Source organism: Eulemur rufifrons, unplaced genomic scaffold (genome assembly GCF_041146395.1).
Source record: "Eulemur rufifrons isolate Redbay unplaced genomic scaffold, OSU_ERuf_1 scaffold_125, whole genome shotgun sequence".
NCBI lineage: Eukaryota > Metazoa > Chordata > Mammalia > Primates > Lemuridae > Eulemur > Eulemur rufifrons.
The window spans coordinates 465,148-479,086 of NW_027182907.1; the positions used below are offsets into that span (position 1 = coordinate 465,148).

Here is a 13,939-nt window from a genome sequence, read left to right on the forward strand (position 1 = left end):
AGAAGTAAATGATCAGAAAATGTAAGCAAGCACTTCAAGAGTAATAATGGGCAAAAGAAGAAAAAAGCCAGAAAAAAAAACCCCAAAAAACTGAACTCAGACATATTTATGTCAATCATAGGGGGGGAAAAAAGGGTAGATAATGCTATATCACTAACTGAATCAGATCTGCTTTCTGGACGAGAAAAGGAACACCTTTCAAAAGGCTTATTTACTGCTCAGTAGCGAAACCAAGAACACTCTCAGAGGAATCTGAAGATCTTTTGTGCCTGCTTTGGAATAAGCTAAACTATTAGATATGCAGTTAAATAATTAACATACAAACATATACGTAGCTAATTTTATGCATTAAATGAATCTCAAAGTAATCATCAGATGTGAAGGGAACATAATTTTGAAAAAGAAAGAAGGTAAAGCACTGAGGTAATTTCAGTAACTCCTATGAAGAAATTATCTTTAAACCAAAACAGGTAACTCTACTAGGTTAAAACATAAAAATTGCCAATAGTCAAGCAAACACCAGCAATTTCACATGGGCCCACCCAGTGGTCTCCTGATAAATATTGAACCACCACCTCTTTTGAAAAAAAGAGCCCTGATTGGTAGCTTTTGCCCATTCCCATGTTGGAACTGTCCCACCACGGCCAGTTTCAAGCTGCCAGACGATGGCACCGAGCGCGGAGTCGGAGCGAGAGGCGCAGGCACCTCCCCAACTCCAGCACACCATGGCTCCACGGAACACGCTGAGGATCAGAGCAGTCCCCAAACTGTCCCACCCTGTTCTAAAACCAGGCTCTTGTCTGATTGATCCAATTTCTGTCTTCCCTAGGTTAGAAGAAATATGCTGTTGACAGTTTAAAATACTAGTACACTAAAATCATTCATAACAAAGAACAGATGAGACTGGTACCTGGTTTCATCCATTCAACACTTTACTGCACACCTGTTTGGTGCCAGGTAGCATTCTGGGCATTGTGGACAGCAGGGAACAAGACAAAGGAGGTCCCTGCTCTCCTAAGAAATATATATAAAAATACATAATTTCAAGGACTGAGAAATGCCATGAAGAAATTAAAACAGTAATGGGGAAGCGATTTTAAACTGAGTGGTGAGTTAGGTGATATTTAAGCTGAGACCTTAAAGTTAAGGGGCCAGGCTCAAGATCTGGGAATGACCATTCAGACAAAGGAAACGACTAGTGTAAAAGTCCTAAGGCAAGACCAAGCATGGCATGTTTGAGAAACTGAACAGACTAACTTGCATACAGCCTAATGAGCAAAGGTGAGATTGTCTGAGAGGTCGTGAGAGGCAGGAAGATCTCCTGAGCCCAGGAATTCAAGACCAGCCTGGGCAACACAGCAAGACCCCATCTCTAAAAAAAAATTCTGCTCAGCTGGGCACGGTGGTACACGCCTGTGGTCCCAGCTACTCAAGAAGCAATGGCAGGAGATTGCCAATGTAAAAACCTCCAATAGAAGTCTCACAGTTTTAGGGAGGGATTTTCAGTGTACAAAAATGTATTGGAATGCCTGTCCTCTTGGTACCGTGCCGCCTATTTAGTCCCCCCTTAAAAAAGGAGAGGAGTATAAGTACATTTATCGTTTTGCTCGGTAAACTAGCAGCTAGCCACAGCAATCCCAGGAGTTATGATCACACCACTACACTCCAGCCTGGGCAACAGAGCAAAACCATGTCTCTTTAAAAAAAAAAAAAAAAACCCCACAAAAAACCATGACTATAGCTGAAATAAACTTAGTGGTAGGACTACACACCAGCTCAGAAATAAGGATCTTATTAACCCAAGATGGTTACTTCGTACGTGAAATGCTAACATATGAATTTAAGTACGTCAATGTGGAATTCTAATGAAGATGACCTATTTAGTCTATAAAATAGATTCACTATGTTGTTCAGGCTAGGATTATTTCAAAACCATAGGAAAACACTTCTTGTGTGCCATCCAAAATCATTTTATTTGGTATGTAAATAGACTTTTTAAGAATTATAGAGGTCATGCTTATGTTAACGTGAAAGAAAACTATAATACCAAATCTGATTTTTGTTCAAATTAGTGCTTAGGAGTTAAAGTAAAATATCAGCATATCAGTCTAAATTACATGTTCATATTACAAAAACTGTAAAGAAATATACACACACATACACACCCACACTCCCTGTAGCCATGAAAACCAAGTCTACATTATGGCCACATAAAAGTCCCACAAGTCAATAAAGACAAATTTTTGCATATTACACAAAAAAAGGAAACTGTGTAGACTGGTTTGAGGAGAATTTACACTTGCACATAAAATTATTTATTCATTCAGGAACTACCAAGCTAGTCATATCAACAATTTATCTAAAAGATTTTTTTTTTTTATCAACCAACAGGAAATGACACCTACAGCTCAGGGGAAAAAGGTTAAAAGAAAAAAAATCTTGTCTCAGCAGAATGAAATACTAAGAATCTGCATGTTATTAATTCCCCTTGCGCTCTCATTTCCCAACTAAATATCAGTTAAGTTCCATTTTTAGACTATGCATTTAAGTCTGTACAAGCATTTTTCTTTTTCTTTTTTTTCCTTTAAGAGTACAAATAAGCATATGCATTTAATACTACTCAATAAACTTGTGATTATTGTAGCTAGCTGCTAGTTTACCGTGCAAAACAATAAATGTACTTATATTCCTCTCCTTTTTTAAGGGGGGACTAAATAGGCGGCACAGTACCAAGAGGACAGGCATTCCAATACATTTTTGTACACTGAAAATCCCTCCCTAAAACTATGAGACTTCTATTGGAGGTTTCTACAAACAAAAATAAAAACTGCTAAGAATACCATTCGGCTTTCTCAGTAATTTCTCCTTTTCCTTAAAAAAAAGAGTTGGGCAAAACACAGAAGAACAATGAAGTTTTGGCTCCTGATCTCACCTGAGCCTACATCCCTGATAAAAAGAAGGGTATAATATAGTCCAACTTGAAGTGTCTAGTCCATGAAAATCACCAACACTCAGAACTCAAGAAATGTAACTGAAAAGAAATATGGGACAAGCCCAGAATAAATTTTTTACATGTTGTCACCCTATTTCCAAACCAGGTTTTCCTCTTCTTTATTTCATTTGCCTTAGCTCTCTTCATTCCTTTCCTACCTCCTCTGTCCCTTACCATTTCACTGTGTATTTTCACTTCCCATACACAAAAACTGACTTGAAACTTACTTTATATTCTTTTTTTTTTTTTTTTTGAGACAGAGTCTCACTCTGTTGCCCAGGCTAGAGTGAGTGCCGTGGCGTCAGCCGAGCTCACAGCAACCTCAAACTCCTGAGCTCAAGCGATCCTACTGCCTCAGCCTCCCGAGTAGCTGGGACTACAGGCATGCACCACCATGCCCGGCTAATTTTTTCTATATATATTTTTAGCTGTCCATATAATTTCTTTCTATTTTTAGTACAGATGGGGTCTCCTCTTGCTCAGGCTGGTCTCGAACTCCTGAGCTCAAACGATCCGCCCACCTCGGCCTCCCAGAGTGCTAGGATTACAGGCGTGAGCCACCACGCCCGGCCTCTTGTATCTAAATTTGTTTCTACTTAATTCTTACAGGACTATACGGTTTTAGGTGAAGTTCAAATACTTTTCTTATAGAAACATGCACATAGGCTGTAACCAGAATCAGGAGTAACAAGACAAGCAGCCATTCATTCAGGAACTGTGAGTGCCCATCATGAGCCAGCCTCGGTCCTGGGGATTCTGCAGTGAATAAAACAATGCTCTATCCCTGAGGGCATGAAAGCAAGACTGTGCTTGGCAGGTTCAAGAAACCTGGAGGATGCCTGGGGGCCAGAGTAGAGGAAGCCAAGGAGAAACCTGATTGTGTAGGACACAAAACCAGAGAGGCAGGAGGTACAGATCAACGGAGGCTCTCATAGGCACAGTAAATATTCCGGCTTTTACTCTCAAGGATATAGAAAGCCACTGAACGGTTTGAACACAGGAGTGAAATAACCAGACTTTCATGTTAAAAGGATCACCGTGGTTGCTGCGTTGAGAATAGAAAGGTGCAGAAGCAGCGGGGAGACGAGTGACTATGAAAATAACACAAGCAAGAGATTATGGTTGCTTACTGGGGTGGCAGCAAATTGTGGTTCCATTTATAGTTAAGGCAGCATTTAAAGTATATAAAGAAGGTACTTTCGTGATTATTATTTGAATTAGATGTGGGAGTATCAGAAGGGAGTATCAAGATGTCTATGAGGTTTGGGGCCAGAGAAACTGAAAGAGGGAGTGGACATTTAAAAGAGGAGGAAGAATGGAATGGAAACAATTATTGGAGGGGGAGGGAGAGAAGAAGGAGGCGACGAGTTTTCAGTTGTGACATGTTAAATTCGGGACCTAGATGTCTAGTTAAATTGGACATCTAGCTGAAAATGTTGAGTACGCACATGAACATACAAGTCTGGAGATTAGGAAAGAAATTCAGACCAAAGATAAAATTTTTAGTTAGAAATATATACTTCTAGCTAGATAAGATGAGATCACAAGGGACTAAATATAAATACAGAAGAGGTCTAAACATATATCCCTGGAACACTGCCTCATTTTTTAGAAGTTGGAGTGATGAAAAGGAACCAGCAAAAGAAACTGAAAATAAACAGTAATATCCCAGAAGCAAAGGGAAGAAGGTTTCAAAGAAGAGAACATTATCAAACACATCAAATGCTGTTATTGCTGCTATATTCACTGACATTAGAATTCACCAAAGAGGTCACCAGTAACATCAAAAAAGAGCTGCTGTGGTAGAATGGAAGAGAAAAAAAACCTCACTGTAGTGGATCCAAGAGAGACAGGGAATACTGAAGACCACAAATATCAACTTTTCTGGAGAGTAGTAACGAAAAAAAGATGTGGTGTGGAACAAGGTTTTTTAAAGATGGGAGATATCAGTATCTATATGCTGCATATATATCTATATGCTGACAGGAATGATCCGGTAAAAATAGGACAGTGACACATGTCACTGGCATGCACAAGGGTATGGACACGGAAGCAACGCAGTGTCCTTGACAGGAGGAAGGGAGAGAACCCAGGGCAGAGGTTTGAGGAGAGAGGTGTAAAATAGTCCTTTAGGGGAATGCTAAAGTGATTCAACCAGGGCAATGTCCTGGGATTACACCACTGTCAGCAACACAAAGGGCCTTCCTGAGGTCAGCGGTCAGGCACTGAACGGGAGACCCGGGTCAGCACGGCTGTGTTTTCCTCAGAGCACGGTCAACTGCCCAGGCGCAGGCTGAACCGGATGGAGAACTGCATGTAAACGGTGTGGGGTGGAGGGCTGGCCAGGGGAGTGCAATGGAGGAGCGCCCTACATGGAACTGAGTGCGCATGAAAGGGAGAGATTATAATAGTGGACCATGGCTTCAAGGCAGGGAAAATACTCAAGTAAGGATGTGCAGGAAGGGGGACAGTACAGAGGTGGCAGAAGCAATGGACTGCAGGTCCCAAACAGACAGAAGTACTGTCAAGGGGAGGGTTACAGTTGTCCCACGGGGGTTTGGTTCATGGAACCCCACCATACCAAAATCCCCAGATGCTCAAGTACCAGACATAAAATGGGTAGGTGTTTGCATATAACCTATACATATCCACATACTTTAAAGCATCTCTAGATTACTTATATGTAAATGCCATTAAGTAGCTGTTATACTGTAGTTTTTAAATTTGTATTTTGTTTTAGAGACAGGGATCAGTGTTTTTGATCCACAGTTGGTTGAATCCTCACATGTGGAACCCACAGACACAGAGGGTCTACTGTATCTGACAGAAGTTGGAAATAGAGGATGCGGAGGCCCCAGTGGAATTATGCCAAATGAAATATCCTTAGTAAAGTATGGGCAGTTCTGGTTAAAATGTTATAGAACCACCTTAAACACTAAAGCAGAACGTCACCCTGGGCAAAGTGGGCCCGCAGATGAGGAAAGCTGGGAAGCAAAATTAAAGATAGAGAATTATTTCACAGGAATTGTAGCTGGGGGTCCCAGACATAGAATTCTCCAGAAAACTATTTCCAGCAGTCCTAGGGAGTCAGCTTTGAACAACCTGTCCAACCCACGAGGCAAAAATGCCAGATCACAATCAGATCAGCTAAAATAAACCATACCTTTCCCCTCAATCCCTTTTCCGCACTGAGCTGGACCCTGAGCAGGTGAGGACGTCACACTGAAGAGAATCTGGCAAAATAAAAAGAGAAATCAAGTAGGAATCTTCCTCCAAAGCAGGCCTCTAGGTCTGAAACAGTGGGAACCAAAGAAGAGTTCAGAATTGTGTGAGCGTCTCAACACTGATTATACTGAACTGCACCTCCTAATGACTAAAATAAGATTATGAATGACAAGTAACCACAAGAGTTTTTTTTTTTTTTTTTTTTGAGACAGAGTCTCACTCTGTTGCCCAGGCTAGAGTGAGTGCCGTGGCGTCAGCCTAGCTCACAGCAACCTCAAACTCCTGAGCTCAAGCGATCCTCCTGTCTCAGCCTCCCGAGTAGCTGGGACTACAGGCATGCACCACCATGCCCAGATAATTTTTTCTATATATATTTTTAGCTGTCCATATAATTTCTTTCTATTTTTAGTCGAGATAGGGTCTCGCTCTTGCTCAGGCTGGTCTCGAACTTCTGAGCTCAAACGATCCGCCCACCTCGGCCTCCCAGAGTGCTAGGATTACAGGCGTGAGCCACCGCGCCCGGCCCAACCACAAGAGTTTTTATTACGTGAAAGTTAATGGAAAAGCTATCTGATCTTACTAAGAGCTCATGCAGAGGTAGAGACTGAATCTATGGAGGGTCTGTCTGAAGGCACAGTGAAAACTGTTTTCTGCTTAACCTTACCAAGTCCCATCCACTGAACATACTAGTTCCACAGATACCCATAAATTCCCACTACATGTAAGGCATAAAATATACCCAATGCTAGAGGTAGTAAAAATTCATTTTTGCTTTACTAAGCAAAAAGTGAAAGCAAATTATTAAGTCAAATAAAACAAAAGTCATTTTATGTTTGAGTACAACTACAAAATTTGATCACAGAAGATGTCATAAGAAATCTTAGCATGAGTTTCTAAGCGGGCAAGCAACAAAACAGAAATATCAGGGCTCACCATTTAGTCATTTTCAAAGTCACCTCTATTTAATGTGGACTTATCTAATGCATTCTAGGAAAAGGACTGAGTATGTGTTACCATAATTTTGACTAAAATACATTTACAGGTATTTTACAGTGTCAAGATAAAGACAATAAAGACAATTTATTACCAAATCTTTTTGGCATTTCAATTCAGAAACCCCATTTGGATGCAGTCACAGAGCAGTCTCAATGAAATTCTAGTCCATTCATAATTTGGTAGTATTACAGAAAGAGTCAAGCATACTTAAGCTTTGAACTGAGGCAGCAAGTCAATATTTAATATGCTAAATTCCAAGTTTTTCCAGGAAGTATGAAAAAAAAATCAGAAAAAATGCTATCACCTAACTAGCAAGCAAGCATTAAGGATAAGCACGTTTCACTCAGTTCCTCTCAAGAATACACAGGGAACCTACAATGCCCCCCATTCTGACACATTACTAACATTTAACATTCAATAAAATGTTAAAATATTTGTTTCATAAAAACTGAGATTAAAAAAACACTAAAATAGGCCAGGTGGGGTGGCCAGTACCTGTAATCCCAGCAGTTTGGGACACAGAGGCTAGGAGTTCCAGACCAGCCTCTGCAACATAGCAACACCTCGTCTCTACCAAAAATTTGAAAATCAGCCGGGCTTGGCAGTGCAAGCTTATTATCCCAGCTACTCGGGAGGCTGAGGTAGGAGCATTGTTTGAGCCCAGGTGTCTGAGGTTGCAGTGAGTGACAGTCATGCCACTGCACTCCAGCATGGGTGACAGAGTGAGACCCTGTCTCTGAAATAAAAAAAAAAAAAAAACACTACAATAAATCAAAACCAATAAGCATGTTTCATTGTGAGTGAAAAATCTTATAAAACCTTAAAAAAAATCCCAGATTCATCCTAAAACAGATGAGAAACCTAAACATTTTCATGTTTTTTAAAAAGACAACTGGGAATTAAAAACATAATAGCAACCTATACTAGACAATAAACGTGAGAAATCTGCTATATAGCATTTAAATAAAAATTTTAAAATTCAAAAATGTTTTCTACAAATGCTAATTAATAAACTCTCACAATCTACACAGGCAAACATGGGCACAGCTGCAAATGCCTTGTTAGCATCATTCTTAATCACTTGATTAATTGCATCTGAGAGAAAACAAATTCCTTCTAGATCACTCTGAAGGGTCTTACAAAAAAATCAACCACCCCCCCCCAGCAGACACATCTACCTCGATGAAGAAAACACCAACATTTCAAATATTCCAACAATTACAAAATAGGATAATCCTGGAATTTACTCAGCCTCAAAACATTATGAACTACTCCAACACAGGAATAATACTTTAAAAACATTTACAGTGTTTTCTAAAGTACAAAAAATATTCATTATGAATCCTGATTTCTTGGAAAAAATTATTTGAACATGTCTCAATGCTGTTGATTGTCAAGAATTCTGATGATATGCTTATCCAAAAAGAATGCCAGGCACTTTTTATTTAACATATGACAGGCTGCTTACATTGTTCTTTATCATTGCTATTAGATTTCTTATCAACACCAGACTGATAGTGGTAAATTGTAAAGAAATACACATTTCTTCCTCCAAGAAATACACGTTTAAAGAAAAACTATCACAACTCTCTACCACTAAAATTTCAGGGATTCCTTCCCTTATTATTCCTAGGAACAACAATCATAAAAAGCTAATAGCCAGTAAGTCTAAAATCTAAAACTTCTCTTTGAATGCATACATTATTTTCAACAATGTATAAACTATTATAAGCATTGACAAGTCAAAAGGGTCCACCAAAATTCAAAAGCTAACTGCAAAAAAATTAGTAATCTACATTATTTTGTAAAGATCAAGATTGGCTTTGGAGTACATTAACTCAGACTTCTGAAGAGGCCAAATATTGTTTTTAAACATATGTAAATAAGATAAAAATAGGCAATGCATCCTAAGAATAAATGCAATACTAAAAATTTCATCTTCTTTTTAATAAGCACTTTTATCAGTTGTAAAACTACAGGTAAAGTCCATATATGGAACCACAAATTATTACCAATAAACCTTCCAATTTCAGCACTATCAAGTTAATACTGTATTTGTTTGTAAATAGTAAAGAAAAGGACAAAATAAAATTCCTGAAATGGTGCTTTACTTAAAAACGTTTCTTATGGAAAAGGAATCCAATGTTTATCATCAGTGATTTTTAAAAATAGAAAATATTGCTGTTGCAAAGATTATTTACAGAACACAGAACCAGAAGTCCATGACCTTTCAATAAATACACTGTACTAAAATCTTCTTGTAAGAGAGATAATAAAAACACCAGTTTGTTAAATCTCTTCCTCCCTTCTTTTTAAAATGTAGATAGATTTTACTAAACTGACAATATGAAAGTGTAACCCAGTAATCTTAGCCCTCTTAAGTTACTTATTATCTTTTCAATAGACTGTTATGAATTTACAGTTCCTGCAGTTCACCTGCCACCTTTCCCAACTTAAAGCAGGCACTAGGGGTTGAAGACAGTCTCCACTTGCAACATCGATTATAAGAAAGGACTTTATGCTCGTTTTAAAAAAGGATTATTGTGAGTTTTGTTCGTCCCCAGAAACACCGCTCAACACAGATCTCAGCACATGATAGATGTTTAATGAATACCTGTTGAGTAAATGGTAATGTTGAATTGTATTAGTGCAACATTAGTTTTTTTTCCTGCTTCAATTTACAGTTCTCCCTTGTTGGAGAAGAAACTCAAGACCATAGCAGTCCCTCAAAAGCACATAAACAACTTTATTCACAATGAAAAATAAAGCTGGGTCTCAAAATACAATCCCAGCGCCTCTTTATGTTCTCCATTATTTTTAAAAAAAAAAAAAGAGAGACATAAAGCCTGCTTTTAAGAAATAGATAATGTATACCAACTTTCCTCAAAATAAAAAATTCACATTTCAAACTTATTTTCTATGTTAGTAGTACTGAGAGTAACAACTGAGGGTTCCAAAGTAGGCACAGATTGGGTAAAAATCCAAAACAAGCATATAAACAAAACTACATGTTTTTTGCCAACGTTTTTTCCTTAATCTTAGTCAAAAGGGTATGTGCCTAAATTTTACTAGATGTGAGACCAGCTATGTCTGATGTTTCCAGATTCATTCGTTCAACAAATATTTTAATGAGCATCTACTGTATTCCAAGCCCTTTAACGTTTGCGTTTGCAAACTGCACACCACCACCGAATTCCTCTACGAAGCCTTATCATTTAAAAGCATGGCAAGGTAATAAGGAATCTCAACACCGTTTCTTGCACACATGAAGTCAGTGGATTGGGGCGCTTTTTCGGCCGTCAAAGCGGCATCAGCGAGCCGCTGCCGACCACACCCGGGACCCAAAATCACAACCAGGAGCCACAGCCGGTGAAACCACCTGTGAGAGTCGCCCGCGCTCCTCCTCCGAGGAGGCGGCCGGGGCTTCCGCTCCGAGCCCAGCGAGCTCCGCTGCGGGACCGCGGGCGGGACGCGCCGGGCGCCTCGGGCGACAGTCCGGCTCCGGAGCCGGGTCCCCGTCCCGCCAACCCTCACCTGGAGACCCCGGGCCGTCCCCGCCCGCCCCTCGCGCCACCCTCGCGACCGCCAGACCCGCCAAGTGGGGGGAGGGGTCTGCGTTTCCGCTTTACCGCGGCGGGGGGTGGGCGCCTCGGTCGCCCGCCTGCCTGAATTCCGAGCTGAGCTCGGGTCCCTTCCTCAGAGGGAAGGGACGAAGCCCAAAGGGCGGGTCCTCGGGGAAGGGACCTCGCCCGAACCTGGAGACGGAGCCGCCGGCTCGGCCCGGAGCCCACGGGCACCGCGGTTCGGGGCTTCAGGCCGCCGCCCAAGGGCCCGAGCGGGCGAGGCGCGGGGCGGGCGCCGCACTCACCGTCGCCTGTGTCTCGGCCGCCCGCTCCCGCAGCGCCGCTCTCTGGCCGGCTCCGCGGCTCTCCAGTAATGGGGAAGCGATTTTAAACTGCGTGGTGAGTTGATAATATTTAAGCTGAGACCTTAAAGTTAAGGGGCCAGGCTGGGAAAGACCATTCAGACAAAGGAAACGACTAGTGTAAAAGTCCTAAGGCAAGACCAAGCATGGCATGTTTGAAAAAGTGAACAGACTAACTTGCATACAGCCTAATGAGCAAAGGTGAGATTGTCTGAGAGGTCGTGAGAGGCAGGAAGATCTCCTGAGCCCAGGAATTCAAGACCAGCCTGGGCAACACAGCAAGACCCCATCTCTAAAAAAAATTCTGCTCAGCTGGGCACGGTGGTACACGCCTGTGGTCCCAGCTACTCAAGAAGCAATGGCAGGAGATTGCCAATGTAAAAACCTCCAACAGAAGTCTCCTAGATTTAGGGAGGGATTTTCAGTGTACAAGAATGTATTGGTATGCCTGTCCTCTTGGTACCGTGCCGCCTATTTAGTCCCCCCTTAAAAAAGGAGAGGAGTATAAGTACATTTATCGTTTTGCTCGGTAAACTAGCAGCTAGCCACAGCAATCCCAGGAGTTACGATCACACCACTACACTCCAGCCTGGGCAACAGAGCAAAACCAGGTCTCTTTAAAAAAAAAAAAAAAAAAAACCCCACAAAAACCCATGACTATAGCTGAAATAAACTTAGTGGTAGGACTACACACCAGCTCAGAAATAAGGATCTTATTAACCCAAGATGGTTACTTCGTACGTGAAATGCTAACATATGAATTTAAGTACGTCAATGTGGAATTCTAATGAAGATGATCTATTTAGTCTATAAAATAGATTCACTATGTTGTTCAGGCTAGGACCATTTCAAAACCATAGGCAAACACTTCTAGTGTATCATCCAAAATCATTTTATTTGGTATGTAAATAGACTTTTTAAGAATTATAAAGGTCATGTTTATTTTAACGTGAAAGAAAAATATAATACCAAATCTGATTTTTGTTCAAATTAGTGCTTAGGAGTTAAAATAAAGTATCAGCGTATCAGTCTAAATTACATGTTCATATTACAAAAACTGTAAAGAAATGTACACACACATATACATCCACACTCGCTATAGCCATGAAAACGAAGTCCACATTATGGCCACATAAAAGTCCCACAAGCCAACAAAGACAAATTTTTGCATATTACACAAAAAAAGGAAACTGTGTAGACTGCTTTAAGTAGAATTTATACTTGCACATAAAATTATTTATTCATTCCGGAACTACTAAGCTACTCATTTCAACAATTTATCTAAAAGATTTTTTTTTAAATCAACCAACAGGAAATGAGACCTACAGCACAGGGAAAAAAGGTTAAAAGAAAAAAAATCTCGTCTCAGCAGAATGAAATACTAAAAATCTGTATATCATTAATTCCCCTTGCGCTCTCATTTCCCAACTAAATATCAGTTAAACTGCATTTTTAAAAGGTGAAAGATTTATATGATCTGAAGAGAAATCAGAGTATAAAATTGCATTTTTAGACTATGCATTTAAGTCTGTACAAGCATTTCTTTTTTTTTTTCATTTAAGAGCACAAATAAGTATATGCATTTAATACTACTCAAATAAACTTGTGATTATTGTAGCTAGCTGCTAGTTTACCGTGCAAAACAATAAATGTACTTATATTCCTCTCCTTTTTTAAAGGGGGACTAAATAGGTGGCACAGTACCAAGAAGACAGCCATACCAATACATTTTTGTACACTGAAAATCCCTCCCTAAAACTATGAGACTTCTATTGGAGGTTTCTACAAAAAAAAAATAAAAACTGCTAAGAATACCATTAGGCTTTCTCAGTAATTTCTCCTTTTCTTTGTTTCTACTTAATTCTTACAGGACTATATGGTTTTAGGTGAAGTTCAAATACTTTTGCTATATTAGGCCGGGCGCGGTGGCTCACGCCTGTAATCCTAGCACTCTGGGAGGCCGAGGCGGGTGGATTGCTCAAGGTCAGGAGTTCGAGACCAGCTTGAGCGAGACCCCGTCTCTACTAAAAATAGAAAGACATTATATGGACAACTAAAATATATATAGAAAAAATTAGCCGGGCATGGTGGCGCATGCCTGTAGTCCCAGCTACTCGGGAGGCTGAGGCAGTAGGATCGCTTAAGCCGAGGAGTCTGAGGTTGCTGTGAGCTAAGCTGACGCCACGGCACTCACTCTAGCCTGGGCAACAAAGTGAGACTCTGTCTCAACAAAAAAAAAAAAAAAAAAAAAACCAACAAATACTTTTGTTATAGAAACATGCACATAGGCTGTAACCAGAATCAGGAGTAACAAGACAAGCAGCCATTCATTCAGGAACTGAGTGCCCATCACGAGCCAGCCTTGGTCCTGGGGACTCTGCAGTGAATAAAACAATGCTCTATCCCTGAGGGCACGAAAGCAAGACTGTGCTTGGCAGGTTCAAGAAACCTGGAGGATGCCTGGGGGCCAGAGTAGAGGAAGCCAAGGAAAAACCTGATTGTGTAGGACACAAAACCAGAGAGGCAGGAGGTACAGATCAACGGAGGCTCTTATAGGCACAGTAAATATTCCGGCTTTTACTCTCAAGGATATAGAAAGCCACGGAATGGTTTGAACACAGGAGTGAAATAATCAGACTTTCATGTTAAAAGGATCACCCTGGTTGCTGCGTTGAGAATAGAAAGGTGCAGAAGCAGCGGGGAGACGAGTGACTATGAAAATAACACAAGCAAGAGATTATGGCTGCTTACTGGGGTGGCAGCAAATTGTGGTTCCATTTATAGTTAAGGCAGCATTTAAA

General features: G+C 40.5%; 1 long non-coding RNA gene across 8 annotated transcripts in view; it reads right to left on the reverse strand.

Moving 5' to 3' along the window:
- LOC138379714 (uncharacterized) overlaps positions 1-13,939 on the reverse strand; it is a 171,056-nt gene that overhangs the window by 42,494 nt on the left and 114,623 nt on the right. For 5 of the 8 annotated variants that reach the window (XR_011232279.1, XR_011232283.1, XR_011232276.1 and 2 more), the window contains exon 1: positions 6,156-6,221. The exons of 2 other annotated variants lie outside the window; for them this stretch is intronic. This is a non-coding gene — a long non-coding RNA (uncharacterized lncRNA). Of the gene's footprint in view, positions 1-6,155; positions 6,222-11,081; positions 11,137-13,939 lie in introns of those variants that run through there. One more of the 8 variants, XR_011232278.1, reaches the window with a different exon arrangement.